This window comes from Eutrema salsugineum, unplaced genomic scaffold (assembly GCF_000478725.1).
Source record: "Eutrema salsugineum unplaced genomic scaffold, Eutsalg1_0 scaffold_21, whole genome shotgun sequence".
In the NCBI taxonomy this organism is placed as follows: domain Eukaryota; kingdom Viridiplantae; phylum Streptophyta; class Magnoliopsida; order Brassicales; family Brassicaceae; genus Eutrema; species Eutrema salsugineum.
The window spans coordinates 1,071,904-1,082,546 of NW_006256821.1; the positions used below are offsets into that span (position 1 = coordinate 1,071,904).

The window sequence follows — 10,643 nt, forward strand, 5'->3', positions numbered from 1 at the left end:
TGTATACTACCTTGGTACCCACTCTTCCTTGGAGGAAGCCAATCTTACACAAATGAGCTTCATTTAATCAAATCAAACTTTGCCTTGTTCTCCTTGAATCTGTACCCCCATGGCTTTCAAGATCTTTGTTACCACCCATCCATGGGCCAGCTTTGCATCTTGCTTTGTAGAACCCCACATGCACTTTTTGTAGAACATCAAAGACCTTGCTAATTGAGAGGCAAGGCAAAGTGGGTATTCATACCCTTCATAGGGTTCCCCATCTTCATGTGTTGGCATCAGCGGTCTCAGCCCTACACCAAGAAGCATCAGATCTCCTTTGTGAACTCTTCCAACATCAATATTGAGGTAGAAGCTGTGAGAGAGAATCTTGTGTACATATCTCAGAACTGGATTCCTTATCCAAGAGGACTTTTCTGTTCCAGCTGTGTACTTCCCAGAATCAATTGATCTCCATAGAAGTTGGATCTCATCTTTTCTGAGATTGACACTGGTTGGAGAGAAGTTCATTTCTAGGTGATGAAAACCCAAAAATCTCATTCAATTCTCTGAATGACACTGAATACTCCTTCCCTTTCACAGTAAACTCCACATTTCCAAGCCCATCTCCTTGAATGATTATTGAATCTCTTGGGTAGTAAATGAAAGCTTCAAAGGAAGCTAAGAATTCTTGTAACTCCTGTTCATAAGCGATCTCTCTCATCTCCAAAAGTGATTCAACACCCATGTTCCCAAGCAAAGTCTTGACATCTTCATAGATGCCAATCTTCTTCAGAAAGTCCAAATCAGGGAATCTCCCTTGCTGGATCTCTATCTGTTGAAACTTAGCCAGATAATCAAGTGTTTCTGGTTCAGTTTTCTTGAACTTCTTTGATCCCTCTTCAATGGTGCCTTGGGAACCACCAGCTGAGCTGCTTGAGTCACTTTCAGTCTGTTCACTCTCAGATACCACAGCCAATTGTTTCCCCTTCTTCTTGGAACCAGAAGCAACCACCAAAGTTTTTCCTTCAGGCCTTGTCCTTTTTGGCACTGGATCACACTTCCCTTGCTTTGTGGTAGTCTTTGCACCTTGACCTTTTTCTCTTGGCTTTGAAGACCCTGAGACCAAACCTTTGCCTTTTGGTGAAGTGCCCTTCTTCTTGGCCAGAGAGTTTGTTCTTTCAGTCATCTGCCAAGAGATTCTCAAAAACAATGTTAGTACAAGAACAAGCTTCACAAAATTCTCCAAAATTTTGAAAAACAATTTGTTGCAAGAATCGATTTTAAACCACATGAACAGGTTTCTCTAGCCAAGAATCAATTTAATAAGTTCATAGCAATGCAAAAGAAAGAGTGCAAAGCAAAGACTCAGGAAGAAACCAATTCATCTCTTTTTAAAAAAAAAAATCGATTTTTTTCATGAATTACTTGCAACAATTTTCAAAACTCAAGAACAAGGAATTACCAACAATGTGCTCTGTTTTCCAAGACTATCTAGCACCCTAGCATTTATAAAAATAATCCCAAGGTCTAAAACAACCTATCAAAATCGATTCCACACTTTGAAGCTCATAAATCACCATTGAAGAACATGGAAAAAGGTGAATTTTAACAGAGTGAAATACCTTGGGATTAAGATGCAACGAGTTCGAAATGCAATCAGGATGATGTTAACAACTCAAAAACGAGCTCAGAGCACTTTGAATCAACAAATTTGGTGGAGAAATGAGAGAGATATGATGAAAACAATGGAGAGAAATGAGAGAAAGAGTTGCAAACTCGGGTTTGTTGTGAGAAAGAGAGAGTGTGGGACAGGGTCAAGCCTTTGGACTGGTGGTCAATAGATCTATTTTGACCAGTCAAGGCTTTGGCCCGCCCTTTTCTCATTGACCGGCCTCCTTTCTCTCTTTTGTGCGTCCGGGAACCGTCGGGATCGAGCCGTATGACCGTCTCGGTGCAGAGCCAGAAATATTTTTGTGCTACCTGGGATCTTCTGTGGCTACCCCGCATGACCAAGTTGCAGTGAAATCCTTCAGCTCGGTTTTATTATTTTTTTTTGCTGCTACCTGGACCCCATTGCGACCAGCTAGCATGACCAAGTCGGAGTGATTTGCGGACATGTGTGCGGCTTGGTCTCTTTTGTTCCCAGGTAGCATGACTAAGGCGCAGGGTTTAGGACTTAGACACTTTAGCCCTTTCTTTTCCCTGCTGCGACCTAATTCCCTTATGCCCAGCTAGCACGACCAAGTTGGAGTAAATTGCGACCTTCTGTGCGACTTGACCTTCATGCTTCCTAGGTAGCACGCCTAACTCGCACATTTTTGGACTTAAGATATCTTGGCCATTCCTCTTTTTGCTGCGGCTTGGACCTCTTTCACCAGGTAGCACGACCAACTTGGAGTAAATTGAGAGTTGGGCTGCGAGTTAGGTTCCTTTGTTTCCAGGTAGCACGACCAGGCCGCAGGTTTCTGGACTTAACAACTTTGGCCGTTCTTCTTTTTGCTGCGGCTTGGACCTCTTTCACCAGGTAGCATGACCAACTTGGATTAAATTTCGAATGGATGTGCGGGTTGGTCTTCTTTGTTCCCTAGGTAGCACACCTAAGCCGCAGGGTTTGTTACTTAGACATTCTGGCCGTTCCTCTTTTTGCTGCGGCTTGGTCTTCATATTCCCAGCTAGCACGCCCAACTTGGAGTAAATTGAGAGTGTATGTGCGACTTGGCTTCCTCTGTTCCCAGGTAGCACGACCAGGCCGCTGACTTTGTAACTTAGACAACTCGGCCATTCCTCTTTTGCTGCGGCCTAGTTCCATTGTGCCCAGCTAGCACGCCTAAGCCGGAGTGTTTTGCGAATGGATGTGCGGGTTGGCTTCTCTTGTTTCTAGGCCGCAGCACCAGGTAGCAGAGTTTGGGACTTAGAACTCTTGGCCTGTTCTTCTTCTTTCTGCAACCTGGACCTCTTTCACTAGGTAGCACGCCCAGGCCGGAGTAAATTGCGAGCCCTGCTGCGGACTGGGCTCTACCTGATCCAAACCGCACACCTAGGTAGCACTGAGGCGTTCTCCAAGTTTTTCAGTCCTTAAACACTTCCCCCAGCCCTCTCACATGCTCCATTCCATTCATCACTGAGCTATGTCCTCCAAAAATCACCTAGAACCTGAGACCAACTCACAAAACCCATCAAAGAGTTCTAAAACATAAAAGAAAAGAGAAGAAATCAAAAGAACTATGTACAAAGATAAGCTTGGGGTGTCTCCCAGGAGCACTTTCTTTAAAGTCTCTAAGTTTGACTTTGGAAACCTGTTTAACAGGCTGGTGGTGGATCAAGAAGGGGAACTGATGTAGCTTCCTCCTTCCTTTGTGAAACCAAATAGTGCTTGATCCTTTGGCCATTTACCACAAACTCTTGACTATTCTTTCCTTCCAAGACAACAGCTCCATATGGCCTGACTTCAAAAACTTTAAAGGGACTAGACCATCTAGACTTAAGTTTTCCTGGAAACAACTTAAGTCTAGAGTTGAACAGCAACACCAAATCACCAACCTTGAACTCCCTTTTCAAAATATTTTGATCATGCAAAGCTTTGGTCTTCTCCTTATAGATCTTTGAGCTCTCAAAAGCCTCAAGCATAATCTCCTCAAGTTCATGGAGTTGCATGACCCTTTTCTCTTGAGCTGTCTTGATATCAAAGTTCAGCAACTTCACAGCCCACATAGCTTTGTACTCCAACTCAACAGGAAGGTGGCAGCTCTTCCCATATAGCAGACTGAAAGGTGATGTCCCAATTGGAGATTTAAAGGCAGTCCTATAAGCCCACAATGCATCATCTAGCCTTTTGCTCCAATCTTTTCTGCTTGAGTTAACAATCCTCTCAAGAATGGCTTTGATCTGTCTATTAGATACCTCAACCTGGCCACTAGTTTGGGGATGATATGGAGTAGCTACCTTGTGTTTCACTCCATGCTTTCTCAACAAACCTTCCAAAGCCTTGTTCACAAAATGAGATCCTCCATCAGAGATAACAACCCTTGGAACTCCAAATCTTGGGAAGATAATGCTCTTGAACAGCTTCACTACAACCTTGGAATCATTGGTAGGGGATGCAATGGCCTCAACCCATTTGGACACATAGTCCACAGCAACAAGTATATACTGATTCCCATAGGATGAAATGAAGGGCCCCATAAAGTCAATCCCCCAGCAATCAAAGATCTCAACTTCTAGAATGGGGTTTTGAGGCATCTCACTCCTCTTTGATATGTTCCCATGCCTCTGACAGGCATCAGATGCTGAAACCACCAACTGAGCATCTTTGAACATTATAGGCCACCAAAACCCACTCTGAAGAACCTTGGCCACAGTCTTGAATGCTCCCATGTGACCCCCAAAAGCTGAACCATGACACTCTTGCAACACAGGTTGCATCTCCTCCTCAGCAAGACACCTTCTATACAGCTGATCTTTGTTCAGGACATAGAGGTAGGGGTCATCCCAATGGTATCTCTGAACCTCTCTGAAGAACTTCTTCCTCTTGTAAGCATCTAATTCAGGTGGCTCCACTCCACAAGCAAGATAGTTTACTATGTCAGCAAACCAAGGCATCCTCCTCTCCTGAATACTCTCTATTTCTTCAAACTCCAAATAAGAATGGAGCACCATCAGAGACTCTTCAGGTAAGCTATCATTGAGAGGCACTTCAGAATCAATCCTCAGCCTGGAGAGATGGTCTGCAGCTCCATTCTCTATACCCTTTTTGTCTTGTACTTCCATATCAAATTCCTGAAGTAGAAGAACCCATCTTAACAATCTTGGCTTGGCATCTTTCTTGGTCATCAGATACCTGAGGGCTGCATGATCAGTATATACAATGACTTTTGATCCCACCAGGTAGCTTCTGAATTTATCAAAGGCAAAGACTATTGCCAGCATTTCCTTCTCAGTAGCATACTTCTCTTGTGCAGAGTCAAGTGTTCTACTGGCATAGTAGATGACATGTAGCTTCTTGTCTTTCTTTTGCCCAAGCACTGCTCCAACAGAAAAATCAGATGCATCTGTCATGACCTCAAAAGGAAGGGACCAGTCTGGTGCCTGAACTATTGGTGCGCTAACCAATGCCTACTTGATCAACTTGAAGGCTTCTTCACATTCAGCATCAAAGATGAAATCCACTTCTTTACACAACAGTCTTGTCAAGGGCCTGGCAATTCTTGAGAAGTCTTTGATAAATCTTCTGTAAAACCCTGCATGCCCAAGGAAACTCCTTATCCCTTTGACTGAAGTGGGGGTTTGCAGGTTCACCATTACTTCTACCTTTGCTCTGTCAACCTCAATACCCTTCTCAGATATCTTGTGCCCAAGAACTATTCCTTCCTGCACCATGAAGTGACACTTCTCCCAGTTCAACACCAAGTTGTGCTGCTCACATCTCTCCAAGACCTGTGACAAATTAGAGAGACAATCCGAGAAGGAGGAGCCATAGACACTAAAGTCATCCATGAACACCTCAACTTTCTCTTCAATAATGTCAGAGAAAATGTGCATCATGCATCTTTGAAAAGTGGCTGGTGCATTACATAAACCGAAAGGCATTCGCCTGTATGCAAATGTGCCATAAGGGCATGTGAATGTTGTTTTCTCTTGATCCCGGGGATCTATGGGAATTTGGAAGAACCCCGAGTACCCATCGAGAAAACAAAAGAAGGGGTGGTTTGCAAGCCTCTCTAACATCTGATCAATAAAGGTAAAGGAAAATGATCCTTCCTAGAGGCTGCATTGAGCTTTCTACAGTCTATACACATTCTGTGTCCTGTGACAGTTCTAGTAGCTATAAGCTCATCCTTCTCGTTTTTAACCACTTTGATCCCACCCTTCTTGGGCACAACATAAACAGGAGACACCCATCTTGAGTCAGAGATTGGGTAAATTATCCCTGCCTCAAGAAGTTTTAGTATCTCCTTCTTAACTACTTCCTTAAGGTTGGGGTTAAGTCGTCGTTGATGCTCAATAGAGGATATAGATTGGTCCTCTAGGTGGATCCTGTGGGTTCAGGAGAGATCCCTCTAATATCAGCCAAAGAATACCCTATGGCTCTCCTGAACTTTCTTATTTCACTAAGCAATGCATTTTCTTGATCCTCTAATAGGCTATCATTGATGATGACAGGATATGTGGAGTTTAAGCCCAAGAAAGCATACCTGAGCCCTGTTGGTAGAGGCTTGAGCTCAACATGGGGTGCATCAGCCTCATTCCAATCTTGGTCCAAGCTGCTTTGGCTGGTGTTTGATCCTTTGATAGCAAAAACTTCAGAGCCACTTGGTTCCAGCTCCAAAAACCTTGTCTCAGGACCCAGCTCTCTAGCATTGTCCAAATACAACTTGAACCCTTCACTTTCTTCAGCTAAGAGCCCATTATCTCCTTGTTCTTGAGTTAGAGCAGCTTGAAGAGGATCCTCAGTGTTCTGGTCCTCAAGCAACTCATCAGCCAACTGATCCATTGTCTCCACATAGAAACATTGACCTTCAATGGTGGGTTTCTTCATCATCTCATTCACATCAAACTTGAGATTTTCAGACCCAAGTTGAAGCTCTATTATCCCACCTCTCACATCAATAATAGCTGCTGCAGTTTCTAAGAATGGCCTGCCCAAGATAAGAGGATCTACTGGTTCCTCATCCATTTCCAGCACAACAAAATCTGTTGGAACCTCAAAACCACCAATCTTAACAGGTAGATCTTCCAACATACCAACAGGCAATCTAACTGATCTATCTGCAAGGATAAGAGAAATCCTTGCAGGTTTGAAGACTCTAAAGCCCAGCTTCTTTGCTATGGAGAATGGCATCAAGCTGACTGATGCTCCTAGATCACAACGACATCCATAGAATAGAAGAGGTCCAATGGCACAAGGGAGTGTGAAACTCCCTGGATCAGTTAACTTTCTTGGTATGGACTTCTTCTGAATGATAGCACTGCATTCATGGCTTAGTACCACCATGCCTTGAAGTTCTTTAGTCTTGTTCAGAATGGCATCCTTCAAGAACTTCCCCATCTTTGGCATCATTAAGAATGCATCAATGAGAGGCATTGTGAGTGGTGTCTCCTTGAGTGCCTTCTCAAATACAGCTCTTGCCTTGTCCACTAGTTGCTTCTTGAATCTCCCTGGAAATGGGAGCTTAGGTTGGTATGGAGGTGGTGGCACATATACTTTTTCTGGTTCTGGTTCCTTTGCTACCTCTTTACCCTTTTCTGTCCTTGGTTTCTCAGCAACTTGATCATCCTTTAAGGCTGCCTCCCCCTCAGTTTAATCATTGTCCTCAATGATCACATTGTTGTTCTCAATACCAGGTAACTCCTTTCCACTCCTCAGTGTAATGGCTTTGGCATATTCCTTGGGGTTGGGTTCTGGTTTTCCAGGTAGGTGACCTTGGTTCCTTGAGCTTGATGCCTGGTTTTGCTTCAGTTCCTTGATTTCCTGTTGCATAGCTGCATTCTGGCTTGCAAAGATCTGTTGACCCTGAAGTAGTTGTTGCAGGATACCAACCATATCTGTACCCATCTGTGGCTGTTGTTGAACCGGCGCTTGCTGTTGGAACTGTGGAGGACCAAACCCTGGTGGTGCCTTTTGTTGCTGTGTACTGAAACTAGGACCCTGAAATGGTTGCTGTTGCTGACCAAAACCTTGCTTCTGAACAAACTGATTCTTTCGTTGAAAAGATCCTTGAAAGTTGTTCTTGGGAACAAAGTTCTGTGGAGCTTAAGAATTGGGATACACCTGGTCTTGTGGGTTAGCTACATTGGTGTTCCTGTAAGAAAGGTTTGGATTGGCATTACCATACTGATATCTCTGGAATCTCTGATTCCCAATGTAGTTAAGTTCCTCTTGGTTTAGACCCTCTTCACTTATGTTCTCAAAGATTTGAGACGGTTCCTCATACTCTCCAACAAAATGCATTGGCTTGTAAGTTACCAACTTCAACTTGTCTAATTCACTTCTCAACTCCTTAACTTCTCTGGTGAGCCTCTGTTCTGAGCTTGAACCTTCAGACCTATTTGATCTGTCATAGTCTTCACCATAAGTATCATTGCTCAATGCCAAGTTCTCCATTAGCTCTAAAGCAGCATGTATCTCTTTACCCAAAAAGTTTCCATTGGAAGCAGTGTCCAGCTGGTTTCTAATCTTGGGAAGAGCTCCTCTATAAAGTGTGCTGAGAAGAGAAGCCTCACTAAACCCATGGTGTGGGCATTGGTTTGTGTAGCTCCTGAATCTCTCATATGCTTCACCAAAACTCTCATTGCTGTGCTGAGTGAAGCTAGAGATTTGGTTCCTCAGTTTTGCAGTTCTTGAGGTGGAGAAGAACTTAGATAAGAAGGCTTGCTTGCATTGCTCCCAGGTTTGAATGGAGCCTTTTGGAAGATTCTTCTCCCATTGATGAGCTTTGTCACCAAGACTGAATGGGAATAGTCTTAGCTTGAAGCTGTCTTCTGAAACTCCATTTATCTTTGTGAGATCACACACCTTATCAAACTGATCGCAGTGTTCCAGGGGGTCTTCCATTGCTAACCCATGGAACTTTGAGTTCTGGACTATATTCAGCAATGATGCTTTCACTTCAAAGTTGTTGTTTTGCACAGGTGGTGCCTGAATACCAGCTCCATACTGATGAGCATTGGCCCTGTCATTCTCTCCAACATAGACTTGGGGTTGCTCATATCTTCTTTGCTGTTGTTGGAAAGGGTGGGGTTGGTGGTGCACTTGTTGTCTTTGCTGAACATTGGCCTGATGCCTCTGTTGATGAGCTTGAGCTTGTCCCTGGTGGACATAAGCTTGTTGATGGTGCACATGTTCCTGATGAACATTACCCTGATGAAGCCCTTGACCAACTCCATTACCAGCTCCATTACCCTGAGCCTGTTGCTCCTGAACAGGTTGTTCTATATCTACCACGTGATCTCCTTGTTCTGCCATCTCAGTCTGATCAATCTGTCTACCACGTCTGTCCCTTCTCCTCCTTGGTACCAAAAGGTTGATGTTGTCGTTGAGAGGAAAAGGAGGACCACGACTTCTTGATCTGGACCTGGTGTTCATACACCTGAAATCACAAACATAACTTGAAAGGAATCAGTAAAAACAAGAAAGTAAGCACTTGATCTCAAGAACAGATCAGAGCTTAATGCTAATCAAACCAAAATTTGGCAACGGCGCCAATTGATAGACAAGACTTTTTAAGGTCTCAGGGCTATCAATCCCCTTGTCAAAGTAGCACAAAGAGGTTTATCAATCCAGATGTGGTGTTAGACACTAAACTAAGGGATCAAGTTCTTAATTCAAGCAAACAAGCAAACTAAGCACTCCTAATCTAACACTTTAGCACCCTAACCTACACATCTAGAACCTCATTAAGGTAACTACTCACTAATCATACTAATCTCTCTTAAACCTTTGCAAGTTGAGAAGATTGGCATGATTAATGATGAGAAATGGAGATGGAGATGATAGATTAAGAAGAAAGCAGCTTTTTAAACTCAAAGATCTCTCAAACTCTCTTGATTAAAAGCCCAAAAATCGATATTTCTCTTCTTGGTGGAGTCTTTTTCACAAAAGAGGCAAGAGACAAAGGGAATAAAGCTTAATTCTTTTCAGAAAAAACCCTAAAAAGTATTTATACCTCTCTAAAAACGAACCGGGTCAGCCCGGAACAAACCGGGTCCTGACCCGGCTTTAATGGATAAAGTGGAATTACTGCGGGTTGGTCCAGTGGTTCCCAGGTAGCACGCCCAAGTCGCAGTAGATGAAGAATGCTGCTTGTGAGACTTAAATCGCTTGTCTTAGCCGCACGCCCAAGTAGGAGTGTTTTGCGAGTGTTGCTGCGGCTTGATCTTCTTCTTCTTCAACTCGCAGGTCCAAGGCGGTTTCTGGGGAATGTGCATTCACTGCGGGTTGGTTTCCATTGCACCTAGGTCGCAGGCTCAAGTCGGAGTGATTTGCGAGTGATCGTGCGGCTTAGTTCCAGGCGCGGCTAACTCGCATGCCTAAGTCGCACGATTGTGGACTTAGCATTTCTCTTGCTCGGGAGCTTCAGACCTCATCCAGTGATAGCTTACCCGCACTTCTCAACTCGCAGCATCAGCTTTCAGGCATTCATCTTCAGGCCTGCGGGTTAACCAAGTCGCAAGACCATCTCGCAGCATTCAGAGCAGCTTGGACCACTTCGCATTCCGGAGAGTGTAACGTCCACGAAACTTGTCCGAATTGAGTGATTCCGGTTGCAGAAGACAGAGGACTCATTTATCTCCAACTTTGACGAAGGAAGCTTCGGTGCTTGGGAAGTGGAAGTCTTCCTGGAGGGCACATCTTTGCAATGCATTTACACGATCAGAGAGAGGCGTCTAGACATGTGTCTATTTTGGAGACCGTATCTTCCTGCTCATAGCTCTGAATTAAATGATCTCGGACTTTCTGGAAAGAGGACTCAAATGTATCTGATTCTCATGAAGGCCCCGGAAACTGAATTGGTGGAAGTGCACCGTCCTTCGCATTCTTCTGAGCTCATCGGCTCGGTCCAAAACAGCAGCGAGACAGGGGTTTCTTCCGACGAGCTTAACTCTCTGCTCACGCGTCCGAATTCCATAATTCTACTTGCTACGAAACCGTTATCCAATCCTCT

General features: G+C 44.1%; 1 non-coding gene across 1 annotated transcript; it reads left to right on the top strand.

Moving 5' to 3' along the window:
* Positions 1 to 8,204: 8,204 nt before the first annotated feature.
* On the top strand, positions 8,205 to 8,311 carry LOC112086288. Its single transcript, XR_002899410.1, has one exon. It is a non-coding gene; the product is annotated as a small nucleolar RNA R71 (small nucleolar RNA).
* Positions 8,312 to 10,643: the final 2,332 nt, after the last annotated feature.